General features: G+C 41.8%; 1 pseudogene; it reads right to left on the reverse strand.

Moving 5' to 3' along the window:
* Window positions 1-1,030: 1,030 nt before the first annotated feature.
* LOC106558774 lies at window positions 1,031-2,033 on the reverse strand (annotated as a pseudogene).
* Window positions 2,034-13,990: the final 11,957 nt, after the last annotated feature.

A 13,990-nucleotide genomic window follows, 5' to 3' on the forward strand; every position in this document is an offset into this window, starting at 1 on the left:
ACAGGTAGACATCTATCCACACTACACACAGAGCACACAGACACATATGGACATGCACACAAAAACTCATATCATATACCACACATCCATCAACAGACATACACAAATGTAAACTAAACCATAATATGGTGCACAGACATATACCCACAGACACAAATCTAGTCGCATGGAGATCTAGACACAAATCACACAGACATATGTACCCCCAGATATATACACGGGTACACATAGAGGTTCATACTCACTTTATACCACTGACATATAAACAAATGCACATATATATAGACACACAGATGCACACACACAAATATACTTATGTACAGGCACATATACACAGATATAAACACATACATACAACTTTAACAAGAACAACTCTACTTTTTCAATTTGACACAAGTTCTACTACAAAATTCATTTGACAAATGTCCCACTACTGAAAGAAAGGTGATTAATTTGCTCTTTTCGAGGATTCATTTTTTAATCCACTTATCAAATATTACCAATGACAATGTGTAGAAATTAAATGATGGTGGGAAGAAAGATACACTCAGATATGATAATGGTAGGTCTTTTCATGATGTGAGTTGGTAATGAATTTTGTCTTCAGTTTATATCATGATAAAAAAAATTTGTGACTTTCAATACTACTATAGAACATATAGAATCAGGACTCCTGCTTTATGGTGTATATACTTTTAGAACTTACAAGTATTGGTATCTATCCTGACTTCTTCACTTCCCAAAAGACTTCTGGAGCTGTGGAAAATGTTATGGGGACTTAGCGGTAAGGGTAGAACATTATTTTTTTAAAATTTTTTTTAATTTTTGGCTGGGTACAGCATACTTTATTGATGGTACATGACAAGGTAGGGCTCCCCAAGCCCCTCCCCTTCCTCGGGGTCTAGGATGTAAATTGGAGGTCAGGAGATTCTCAGTGTGTTGGGGGATTAAGTTGGGGCAGAGACTCCCCAGCAGCTGAGGGTCTCTCTCTTTCTCTTGTTCTTGCTGGAGCTGGTAGTCCAGGAGGCTCTTACTCCTTGGAGGCCATGTGGACCATGAGGTCCACCACCCAGTTGCTGTAGCTGAGTTCATTGTCATACCAGGAAATGAGCTTGAGGAAGTGGTCAATGAGGACAATGCCAGCCCCGGCAACGAAGGTGGAAGAGTGGGTGTCACTGTTGAAGTTACAGGAGACAACCTGGTCCTCAGTGTAGCCCAGGATGCCCTTGAGGGGGGCCCTCCGATGCCTGCTTCACTACCTTCTTGATGTCGTCATATTTGGCAGCTTTCTCCAGGCGGCAGGTCAGATCCACAACTGACACATTGGGGGTGGGGACACGGAAGGCCATGCCAGTGAGCTTCCCATTCAGCTCAGGGATGACCTTGCTCACAGCCTTGGCGGCGCCAGTGGATGCAGGGATGATGTTCTGGGGAGCCCCTCGGCCTTCACACCACAGCTTCCCAGAGGGGCCGTCCACGGTCTTCTGGGTAGCAGTGATGGCATGGACGGTGGTCATGAGGCCCTCCACGATGCCGAAGTGGTCATGGATGACTTTGGCTAGGGGAGCCAAGCAGTTGGTGGTGCAGGAGGCATTGCTGACAATCTTGAGGGAGTTGTCATACTTCTCGTGGTTCACGCCCATTACAAACATGGGGGCATCAGCAGAAGGGGCAGAGATGATGACCCTCTTGGCCCCACCCTTCAAGTAAGCCCCAGCCTTCTCCATGGTGGTGAAGACCCCAGTGGACTCCACAACATACTCAGCACCAGCATCATCCCATTTGATGTTGGCGGGATCTCGCTCCTGGAAGATGGAGATGGACTTCCCACCGATGACAAGTTTCCCGTTCTCAGCCTTGACTGTGCCGTGGAATTTGCCGTGGGTAGAATCATACTGGAACATGTACACCATGTAGTTGAGATCAATGAAGGGGTCATTGATGGCAACAATATCCACTTTGCCAGAGTTAAAAGCAGCCCTGGTGACCACGTGCCCAATATGGCCAAATCCGTTCACTCCGACCTTCACCATTGTGTCTCAGGGACTCAGCTGGCACTGCACCAGATGTGGCTGTCTGTCAAACAGGGAGGAGCAGAGAGCCAGATATAACATTATTATTATTCTTTTTTAAAGATTTCATTTATTTATTCATGAGAGGCACAGAGAGAGAGAGAGAGAGAGAGAGAGAGGCAGAAACACAGGCAGAGGGAGAAGCAGGCTCCATGCAGGGAACCCGAAGTGGGACTCGATCCTGGGTCTCCAGGATCACACCCCGGGGGTTAAAGGTGGCACTAAACTGCTGAGCCACCAGGGATGCCCAGGGTGTAACATTATTAAGGAGTATACTAGACAGGAATCTTTGGGTTGTAAGAAATAAAAATACAACTCAGACTTGACTAAACAAATAACAAGTATACAAACAAAGCAAAAGGCAACTTATCATCTCATATATTTTAGCAGTTCAAAAGGTAGGTAAACTTTAGGAAAGGCTGTATCCAGGGATATAAATTATATCTTCAAGGATATTTATTCTCCATGTTTTATGTCTTAATTCCTGTGTTGACTTCATACTCAAGTAGCATCAATTCATGGAATAGCAAAGATGGCCAACAATTGCTTTAGCCTTATAATGTCCTTATGAATATTGATGGAAGGTGATGAGTGTCTCTCCATGCTCCTATTTCTTTTAAGACTGTTGGGCAAAGCTTTAATTGTCCCAGTTTTGGCCAAGTATTCATCCGTAGGGATGGATTAAAAAGAGGCAATATTCACCTGAACCAGAAAAACTGAGTAATGAGGGTTGGGGATGATTCCTCAAAGAGACAATAGGCAGAAAAAAGAATATATATTTCCTCCTCCTGGCTCCCAGATATACTCATGGATGAGGATCAGTGCTGGAGGCCGAAGGCACAAGATAAAAAATGTTCACATTCTTTTCCTCTAGGAATTCATAGCCTAGTGATAGACATAGTATGTAAGAAAATAGTACAGGACGTGGAAATAACCACAAAATAAAATTCTGATAAAATAGACTTCATTAAATAGACACTAAGAAAATGAATAGGTTGGGCAGCCCAGGTGGCTCAGTGGTTTAGCGTCGCCTTCAGCCCAGGTTGTGATCCTGGAGACCCAGGATCGAGTCCCACGTCAGGCTTCCTTCATGGAGCCTGCTTCTCCCTCTGCCTGTGTCTCTGCCTCTCTCTCTCTCTCTCTTTCTGTATCTCATGAATAAAAACATAAAAATCTTAAAAAAAAAAGAATATGAGTAGGCAAGCATAGAGTGGAAAGAAATATAAAACATATCTGTATAAAAATATTTTTATTTTTTAATGAAAAAAACAAAGTTCCGATTTTTTAAAATAGGCGAAAAGCTTGGATACCTCATAAAAGAAGGCACATGAGTGGCCAATAAATCCATGAAAAGTTGCTCAACATCATTAGTTACCAAAGAAATGCAAATTGAAACCACAGTGAGATACCACTATCTAACACTTAGAACAGCTAAAATGAAAGAGATTGACAATAAACGTTGGAGATAATGTAGAGCAGCTGATCTCTCTTATATTCCTGCTGGGAATGTAAAATAGTATAATCATTTTGTAAAATTGTACATCTACACTATGACCCAGCAATTCATTCCTAGGTATTAATCCAAGATAAATAGAAATATGTGTTCACATACAAAAATGATTTGTATGTGAAAATTCATAGAAGCTTTATTGTTAATAGCTCCAAACTGGAAACAACCCAAATGCCTATTAACACAAGAATGGATAAACAAACTGTGGTGTACCCATACAAGGGAATATTAGTCATTAAAAAAAGAATGAAGTACTGATATATGTAGCGACATGAATGAATCTCATAGAAAGTATGTCAAATGAAAGGAACTGGCCATAAAAGAGTACCAACTGTATGATTGCATTTCTGTGAAGTTCTAAGCTAACAGGATGCAAAATAATTTATGAAGGAAAATAACTGGCTTAAGCTTGCCTGGAGGGTGGAGAGGTAGGGGTCAGGAGGAAGCCTAACCATGAAAGGACATGAGAAAACTCTCTGGAGAAATAGAAATGTTCAAAACCTTGATAGATGTGTGGATTGCACAAGCATACCCATTGGTAACAGTGCATTTCATTACATGTAAACTTCACATTAAATGAAAAAAAAAAGTATTAAAAAAAAACTAGTTAGAGTAGAGAGTGAGGCAAGATATGGAAAGATCAGGGATAACAGGATGTTTGTAACTGTGGAAGCTGGACGATGGGTACCCAGAAGTTCACTAGACTATTTTATTTACTTTGTCTATGTTTGAAATTTTCCATTAAAAAAAGAGGGTTTTTTTAGGGCAGCCCCGGTGGCACAGTGGTTTAGTGCTGCCTGCAGCCAGGGGTGTGATCCTGGAGACCCGGGATCGAGTCCAATGTCGGGCTCCCAGTGTGGAGCCTCCTTCTCCCTCTGCCTGTGTCTCTGCCTCTCTCTCTCTCTCTGTCTCTCTGTCTCTGTCTCTGTGTGTCTCAATAAATAAATAAAATCTTTTTTTAAAAAAGAGTTTTTTTTAAAAGCAAATAAATTCACATTTAACAATATGATGACTTCCATGAGAAAAATAGGAACTAAAACTAAAACCCTAGGGCAATTACCTACCTGGGGAGTTAGGAATGGGAGCAAGGGGTAAAAGTGTCTCTTGGAAAAGGCATTCAAGAAGAGAGGACATTTGGTTTTGGAGTTACTGGCCAAGAAGAACTAAAACGGTTGGAAATGCCCAGAATAGACAGTGAGCCATTAGAGAACACCAAGGAGCTCCTCTCCTTCTCTAGTCTTAGGTAGGAGGAGGCGGGGAGGAGGAGGAGGAGGAGGGAGGAGAGGAGGAGAGGAGGATGAGGAGGAGGAGGAGGAGGAGGAGAGGAGGAGGATGAGGAGGAGGTGAGGAGGAAGGAGGCGAGGGAGGGCGAGGGGGAGTGGAGGAGGGAGTAGGATGGGTAGTAGGAGAGGATGGAGCGAGGCTGTTAGGAGGGTCGGCGGGAATGAGGGAGGATGATGTCATGTCTACTCGTATCTGTAGGCTTAGGAGGGAGTGCTAACTTTCTCTTTTTATGAGGCTTCGTGTCATATTTCTCTTTCTTCTGTCTCTCTTTTCTTTCTTCTTATTCTTATTCTTCTTTTCTCTTCTTCTTATTTCTTCTTCTTCTTCTTCTTCTTCTTCTTCTTCTTCTTCTTCTTCTTCAGATTTTATTTATTTGCGGGAGAGAAAGAGAAAGGAAGAGCAGGGGATGGGGCAGAGGAAGAGTGAGAAGCCGACTTCCCATGGAGCAGGGAGCCCAACTCAGAGCTTGATTCCAGAACTCCAGGATCATGACCTGAGCCAAAGACAGATGCTTAATCCACTCAACCACCAAGGTGCCCTGAACCAAGTTGCTTCTAGGACAGGACACCAAAGGACTGCCAATGATGGATACTCTTCTGCAATTACCCTTCCCCCATAGGAAACAATGCAGCTTAGAGTGCAGGGTGAAGGGTGATTTAAGTCACAACCCTTCTCTGCACTTCCGTTTTCTTACCTGTGAAGTAAGAGGATACAACAAGATTATTCCTAAGGTCTCTGCCAATGCTTGAAAGTTTTCTGCAGCAGCAAGCTAGCTGTGGCAAAGAAGGAATAAAACAAAGATCTGAGAACCTCTGATTCCCAGAATTTCCCTACTGCCATATTTCACGTGTTCCAAGATGCACACTCCTGGAACTTAATATTTAACATCCCAGAAATCAGGGCATGCCTTACAACCCACGACATCAGATTGCCAGGCTCTAGTAATGCCATAGTTGCATGGCTTGCCTGGAGGCCCTTGGTTATTCTGGGGTAAGATGACTGGCGACCACAGTCATTGGTGTTTTAGTCAACAAACCATCTGTGGACCTTTAGAGGAAAAAATGTGAATTGCAGTTGTTTTCTGGAAAACTTCTACTCATGCCTTCTAGCAGAATAAAAAAATGGCACCAACATCAGAATTTGCAAATTGATACCAGCAGGCTGAGAGAATCTTCCCAAGACAACAGCATTCTTTTAAGAAATGCTGTATTCTGAGACTCTCTCAAGGGCTCAGTTGACAATATTGTGTGCAAAACGCATCAACAGCTCAGTCCAAAAGTGCTGGGGAAGAGGTGAACCACTCCAAGTGTGAAGAAGTCTTGGTAATACTTTCACCCATGTATTCTGCTTGTATTTCCTTTTTACATACACCCAAGGGCAATATGTGATTTAAATATATAAGTCTATATCTAGACTTATTTAGAAGAGATTTTCATTAAAAATATATCTAAATCATATCTACTTATGTCTAAAAGATTTTTCAGTATTAACAAAATAAAATAAACTTGAACCAATTAGAATGTGTCTTATCATAGCTTAATTGGCAATGCTTTTTCTAAGACATACATAAATTAATAGTTCAGCTCATAGTCTTACCCGTAATGAAATATAGCGAAACCTGATCCCTCCCCCAGCGCTCACTTCCTGTTTCTCTGTACTCTTTTAAGACTCTAGACAAAGTGTCCTGTCTGAGGGCTTTCAGTCCTAGGAGCTGTGCTAGAGGCTTTACAAACATCCCCTCACCTATCACACAGTAGCCTCATAGGAGATATCACTATCATACCCTTTAATGTTGAAGAGATTGAGATATGTTGTCCAAGGTCACACAGCTTCCATCACTTCCTTTCTGAAATTAGTGGAAAATCACAAAATGACCTTTTCCCAGCTTAGATAAACTCTTTAGAATCTGTCAATAAACAACAGTGCATGGAGCCCCTGTGACTTGGGGCAGCGCAGCAGAAGGTTCTCAGGTTTAGAACAGACTCTCCCAGACACCTCAATGGAGGCTGGCAGCACGCAGCAGCACAGAGACAAGCTTTGGAGTCAGATAGAACCAGCTCTTAATCTTAACTCTACAGTTTACTGGCTGTGTGATTTTTGAGCAAACTATTTACATTCTTGGAGCCTCAATTTTTTCCTCGGTAAAACAGAATTCATATAACCCAACTCCAAGAGCTGTGCGAAAGTTGAATTAGTCCACTCAATTATTCATTTATTCAACAAATAGCTACAGAGTGCCTGTTGCATGCAAGGCATTGCATGCAAGGTAAAGTGAATATGATTCCAAAGCCCCTACAAAGTGCCAGGTATAGAGCAGACACTCTGGAGAAAATTTGTTTTGTTTTTGTTTCGCTGCACCCATTTCCCCTGCTTACCACCACATCATTTTATTTTCGGCAAGTCCCCTCCACCCCCAACCTAAGCTACTGTAATCAGATGCTCTGTCCTTCACTGGCCTGGTCAGGAGCATGTGAACCAGGCAAGGTCCTGGGTGTGTGTTCTCTGCAACTTGGGTCTTCAGCAGAGCAGCAGAGACAGAAAATGGCGGATGTTCATGCATTCCACCTTTGCCAGAGCTCTTCCACTGGGGGCAAAGCTGTCTTGGTTCCTGTTTATTTTCAAGCCTTATCCTCTGCTTTACTATCCCTTTTGTTCATTTGAGATCACCTTATCATTCCAAAAATTCTCTTTTCATAAGCTACCTAGAAATAGTGTTTGTCACTTGCAACCAAAGAAATGAGATGCCCAATAAAGGAAAAAAAATAATTTCCCTTTCCCGCATATGCACTATTGATTTAAGAGAACCGAAGTACCAAAAGGGTTAATTGATGGCACAGAGCTCATTTTGTTAGCATATATACTAAATTCGGAAGAACTGATGTCAGATATTCTAAATAACAATGCCATTGACTTACTTTAGTTGGTGTGCATGTGTGTGTGTGTGTGTGTGTGTGCGTGTGTAGAGGGGTGCTTACTATGGGATAGACGTGTATATCTTGTCTCACCTAAGCTCACAGGAACCTGTGGAGTGGGTATTATCATCACCCTCGTGTCCAAGATGAGGACATTAAAGCTCAGAGAGGTTAAATAATTTGTTTATAGAACCAGTTACATGATTTGTAGGGCCTAGTGTAAAATAAAATGCAGGACTCCATCTTGAAAAATTATTACAAATTTCAAAAAGTCAGGGCACCTGGGTGGCTCAGTCAGTTATGTGTCTTCCTTTGGCTCCAGTCATGATCTTGGGGTACTGGGATTGAGGCTTGTGTCAGGCTTCCTCTCCCCTGCCCCTCTACCCTGCTCATGCTCTCTCTCTCTCTCTCTGGCACTCTCTCTCTCTTCAATAAATAAATAAAATATATAAAAAAAAAGAGAGAATTTCAAAATAGCCACAGCAGAATATTAAATGAAGTTGAGAGTCCTTCTGGGGCATTGTTTTCCTCTGTCTCTCTCCCCCATACCTGCACAGGTCACATGCCCATAAGGTTAGTCCAGCTTGCTTAAGCTAGTAAGTGGCAGAGCTGAGACTTAAAGCCAGGATTTTCTGATCCAGAAGTCCATAGTCTCAATTTGTGAGTAACCCTACAATGGGACTGCCCCAGATCATAATGATACTGACACCCATTCCAGGTTGTTCACACTGTCTAGGCATTGCCGTCAGCCTTGACTCCATTGAGCAGTTGGGAGACTCAAACAAAGGCTGATAATGATGAGGACCTCAGAAACTCATAGAGAAAAATCATTAATCTAGGACAGTTTTGACAAGTCTTATTGTCCCCTGCTTTCCTCCTGGTTTTCAAGTAAGACCCCACCCTTTGAGAGGGTTCTAGACCAATTAGATAAAGTTTGGAAGAGGATGAGCAGGATGGTGAAGGAACAGCACACAAAGATTTATGAGATTGTGGGTGGTTAGCCTGTAGACCAGAACAATCAGTTGCCATCAACTCTCTTCTCTGCTGAGACAGAAGCTCTGTGAGAACTGGGCTCTCTTCTACTTACCACAACACCCCAAGTGTCTGGCACAGTGCCTAAGACCTAGTTAATGCTGAATAAATAGTAAATGAAGCTATTAATTAAACAGTTTTCTGAACGTCTGTCAAGTAGAAGAGGGGTTAGATGTGGGTTTTTTTTCCCAAGGAAGAACATCAGTTCTAATAGAGTAGACAAGTTTCAACTCTTGGATACAGGAAAGCTCTGTATCCCCAGGATGAAACAGGCTACTAGGTCCGCTTCAAAAGAGGGACTCAAGTGTGATGATGTGACAAGGGTATTCCCCAAATGCATTTCTTAGAATACCAGAAATAGCGAAAAGCTTTCTACTCCTAAGGAATTTCCAACTGATTGATGGTAGCTACCTGGGCTTCCGTGGAAAAACTGCTCACAGAGACACTCCGTGAGAAATACTGCTGTCCTTTAGACATCCTTCTAAACCTTCATCTCTGTGACTCCATGAACTCACACATTTTATCCAACCCAAAACTCTTGGATAAGGCTAACTTCAATGCCCCAATCACTGTAAGGCAAAGTAAGCAAAACTAAGTTCACCGGAGCTTATCTCTATGTGTAGCCAGACCAACGTGCAACTCTTCCTCTTTCAAAAGAATTTTCTACCTAATTAGGACAGTTATTTGAAATGCATTGTCGTCAATAACGATTAAACCTAAAGTTATGGGGGTTTTGAGGGTTCTTTGCTGTTTTTTTATTTGTTGTTGTTGTTGTTGTTGTTGTTGTTGTTGTTGTTGAGTTTGGGCCTTAGATACTGTCTATATAATATCCAACACTCCCGGGCAATGCTAGATGTCAGATTCACCACACATCTGTGGTGAGAGAACTCTGAATAAATCTGTCTAAATAGTATTGATGAATTACATTACTTCATAGTGATGTTAACCTTTGGAGGCAAAAGTCCAGACAGGTTGAGGAATGGAAAATGAGGACATAAGTGAGGGGACAATGCCATTAGCTGTAATCAAAAGAAAAGGCCGAAAGGGGATTACAGTCCTGAAAGGGCAGGGACTAAGCCACTCCAACTTTGAAGAAGGAAGATTAAATATTTGCCATTGTTTCCTGTTTCTTCCACCAAAAGAGTTTATTAATTTACACTTAAGACTGCCTGCCTCTGTTAGCAAGTTTTTAAAATGACTGATAGACTGACTCATTTAAAACCAAGGGAAAAATAATCTACCACTATAGTTCCCATCTCCTCTAACCCATATTTTATAACTTTATTTAGATCAGGGCTTTTAAACCTGGAGATCCAAATACTCCATTTTTTAAAAATAAAATTGGGAAGGTCATTATAGCTTTTTTAGAGTATATGTTACTATATATGTGTGTGTGTGTGTGTATACACGTGTGTTTTATATATATATATACACACACACATATATGTATGTTACTACACACACACACACACACACACACACACACACATTTTTCCTCTCCCAAGTCAAATGATTCAAAGTTGTTTAAGCTCGTTAAAGAGAGTCTCTGACTACACTTCCAGGAAAATAAAATCTTAAGAAATTCTAAATCGACTAACTCATTTTTAAGGTATCTCCTTTTCTTGATTCAGGTATTCATCAAATGCTGAGCCATGTGCTAAATACTATATTCACTATTTTTACTAAATGCTTTTTCATTTAACCTTCCTAGGAGGAAGGGAACACTGCCTGCCTCTCATCTTTTTCTTTTTTGTAGAAAATGGACTCTGAGCATTTGAATGATAATCATGGCCACCATTTGCTGAACATCTCTGTTATGCTCATTGTTTTTACATCTCATTTAATATTACAACAGTGCTACGAGATAAATGTTATTTCCTGCCCATTTCTACAACAATGAAGTAAATGATCCAAAAAGTTGAACAATTTGTCCAAGGATATTTAAGCTGGCATATGAAACATGGGTTTGAGGCTAGGCCTTATTTCCAATCCTGTTCTTTGCTCACTTTACCTCACTGTTTACTCTTGATAGCCTGGAGCACTTGCACACGTGCACCCTTAGCCCCAAATGGTAGGACATACCACCTAACAGGGGCTCTACCAGTGTCCCATTTCTTTTCTAAGATTTTATTTATTTATTCATGAGTGACACAGATAGAGAGAAAGGGAGAGACAAAGGCAGAGGGAGAAGCAGGCTCCATGCAGGGAGCCCGATGTGAGACTCGATCCCGGGACTCCAGGATCACACCCTGGGCCAAAGGCAGTCGCTTAACTAACTGCTGAGCCACCCAGGCGTCCCCTGCGTCCCATTTCTGACTGACCTCACCTGTTAACCAGTTATGCCAGCTTCCTTTCCATGGATGCACACTTTCAGAAGAGAGAGTATATGTCACCAAATAGGAGCAACATTAAAACATCCTATAACTTTCCCCCTCTGGAAATTGTTCCCAGGCCTCCCAAAGTTGTGTCTGCATGTGTTTGTGTGTTTCCTGAGACTCTCTCACAAGAGAGTGATCTTTTGCTTTATTGGGACTCATGGGAGCTCTGTTACTAAGACGAGGATGGCTCTTCTGGGTGCAGCTCAAGAAAGATAACAACTAGGGACTGATGGTGTTGCAAAGAAGATCTCTCCTTTCCCATCTTTAAGATCCTCCAAGGCTCCACATAAAACCCCCTTCTCCAAGAAATCTCCCTGCCTGGACATTGGATGTCCTCAGCACTCCCAGGCAGCACCTTGCCACAGTCAGAACAGCCAGTGACAAGAGGGTATGAGACATTTAATGTAATGATCTCTCCCCCACTCATGCCTGCAAGTTTTTATGTGCCCGTCTGTGATGTGCCAGACACTTCTGAGGTGCAGTAGGCATAGTTCCTCTTCAGGAGTGTCAGAGGGGCCACATGTGACAGAATGGTTACAGAAACTGTGTGTTAAGATCTAAACTCATAGCATTTTTCAAAGAATATGAGAACATAGAAGAGGTAGCAACAAACCCTCCTGGGGGCACTTAGGAAACCTTCACAGAGGAAGTCACATTTAAGTGTAGTCCTGAAAAAAGAGTAGGAATTTTCTTAAAGGAAGAAAAAATGGTGGTAAAGGTATTTGAGAAGGATCCAGCACAGAGGTTGAACAGTTACAGTGGGCTGGGCGAACACCAGCACTTTCTATTTGACTGCAGTGAAGAGACACCAGACGCCTGAGTCTGAGTTTGGTCAGAGACTGTGAAAACCTTCTGTGCAGGTCCCAAGTCTTGATGCTGTCTTGTCTGTACTACACCATCTTCTTTTCAATTACTTGAATATTTTACTGCATCTCCTGCTTATTGTATTAGAAACATGAATGGGAAATAGAAGGTTGAAAGACAGAGAAGAGAAGCAAACAACTCCATCAGTTCCAAAGATGGAAACTATTAAGCAGACCTATACCAATAATTTTCAGCTTTAATTAAAGACGTGTGGGACAAAGGACTGTGTATACAATGTGAAGAAAACAAATTACATCAAAGAAAATGCTTTACTCTTTTCTTTCTTTACTTTTTTTTTCTTTTCTTTTTTTCCTTTCTCTTTTAACATTTCCAGAAGAAAAACTTTGGAGAAAAGACAAGAAGATGGGAAGATGTAGTTATCGGGTGCCTGTTCTGTGTCATTATTGCACAACACTGAATTAATTGTAATCCTTAGTTCATAATATACTCTTATCATTTTTAACAATGAGTAATGCTCATCATTATCGACAGTAAAATAATATATTGTTGCACCTGCTACGGAACCTGAGAAGTAGGACATTGGCACTTATCTGTGTGTTCCTCTTCCCTTCTTCCTCTAGCCCCATCCCAAAGAACCACTTTTCAAACTCTCCAACTTGCAAAGTGTGTTGCCTTCATTTGATGGGCAGTATGAAAAAAATGGACAGTATGCACATGCACGCATTTGTGTTTATTATATTACAAAGAGTCAGCCACTCAGATGCATATAGTTTGGTTAATTCCTTTCCTTGTGGAGTATATTGTGCTCATACACCACCACGAATTTATCTATTCTGCTATGGGGAGAATTTGGGTTTTTCCCTGATTCCCTACTCCATGAAGAACCCTTTAATTTTTTCCCATCTCCAATTTCAAATCTCCCTCCAACTTTGTGAACTGGGTATTATTAGCTTTATTCTATGGGTGAGAACACAGAGACTCAGAGAGGGTAAGCAACTTCCCTGCCATCACATAGCCACTCAGCAGCGGAGCCAGAGTTTAACTTTAACACAATTCTCTGTGAATCCAAAGCCTGCAGTATCACTTCCTACCTCCTTGGAGGCCAAGTTTTTCCTCTTGATCCGGTGTGTTGAAGGCTCAAGAAACTCCTCTCAGCTCACTTTTGGTTGTTCTGAGTCGATTTTTATGAGTCACTGCTGGGGTGAAGAGGGGATTTCCTGAGCTGCCCCTGCCAGGGGATGTCAAAACAACCTGATAACCCAAGCAATTCCATGGGTAATAGTCAGCTGCACTGAAAACTTTGGGACCAGCCAGTTGGGTGGGGCTACGTTGACCTAGCCATCCACTGGAATGGTTTTCCTCTTTTTCCACCATATGTGTCCTCAAATAGGTAATAATAATAATAATTAATAATAACAATGATAATAATACTCTACTTGGGAACAGAGCTGTGCCATTTCCAAAGCTCTCTCTCAGTCAGGAAAGTAAGTATTATTAGCCCCATTTTGCAGACCAGGAAACCAGGTGCCAGGGAGATTGGGATTCAGCTGATCAAGGGTGTCTTGGAAAAAAAGGAGTCTACTCCAGAGCATTTTCTGTTTTTCTATACAAATATCTCCTACTTGCATGAAATCTATCACACTGTGATAGAAACTTTAAAAGAATCTGAAAACCTGATATTCAGGACATTCCCCAACACAATCTTCACTACTAAGAGTCCCTTTCTTTCCAAAGGAAAAATACCCAGTCATCTCCCTAACCACATACTGTCTGCAAACCACAGATTTTGCTAAATGACAGCCACAATACAGAAAGAGGCGGGTGACAACACAATGTGGTTTGAAGGTGCCAGGACAGAACCCTCCTTTGCTGTCTCTTTCCATGGTCTGTGGCAGACACCAAAGCTCCACTACACCTCCATTGATGTCTCGTTGTTTTCCACCTTAGAAGTGTGAGATCTAGCATAAGTCGTATTGA

Source organism: Canis lupus, chromosome 5 (assembly GCF_011100685.1).
Source record: "Canis lupus familiaris isolate Mischka breed German Shepherd chromosome 5, alternate assembly UU_Cfam_GSD_1.0, whole genome shotgun sequence".
Classification (NCBI taxonomy): domain Eukaryota; kingdom Metazoa; phylum Chordata; class Mammalia; order Carnivora; family Canidae; genus Canis; species Canis lupus.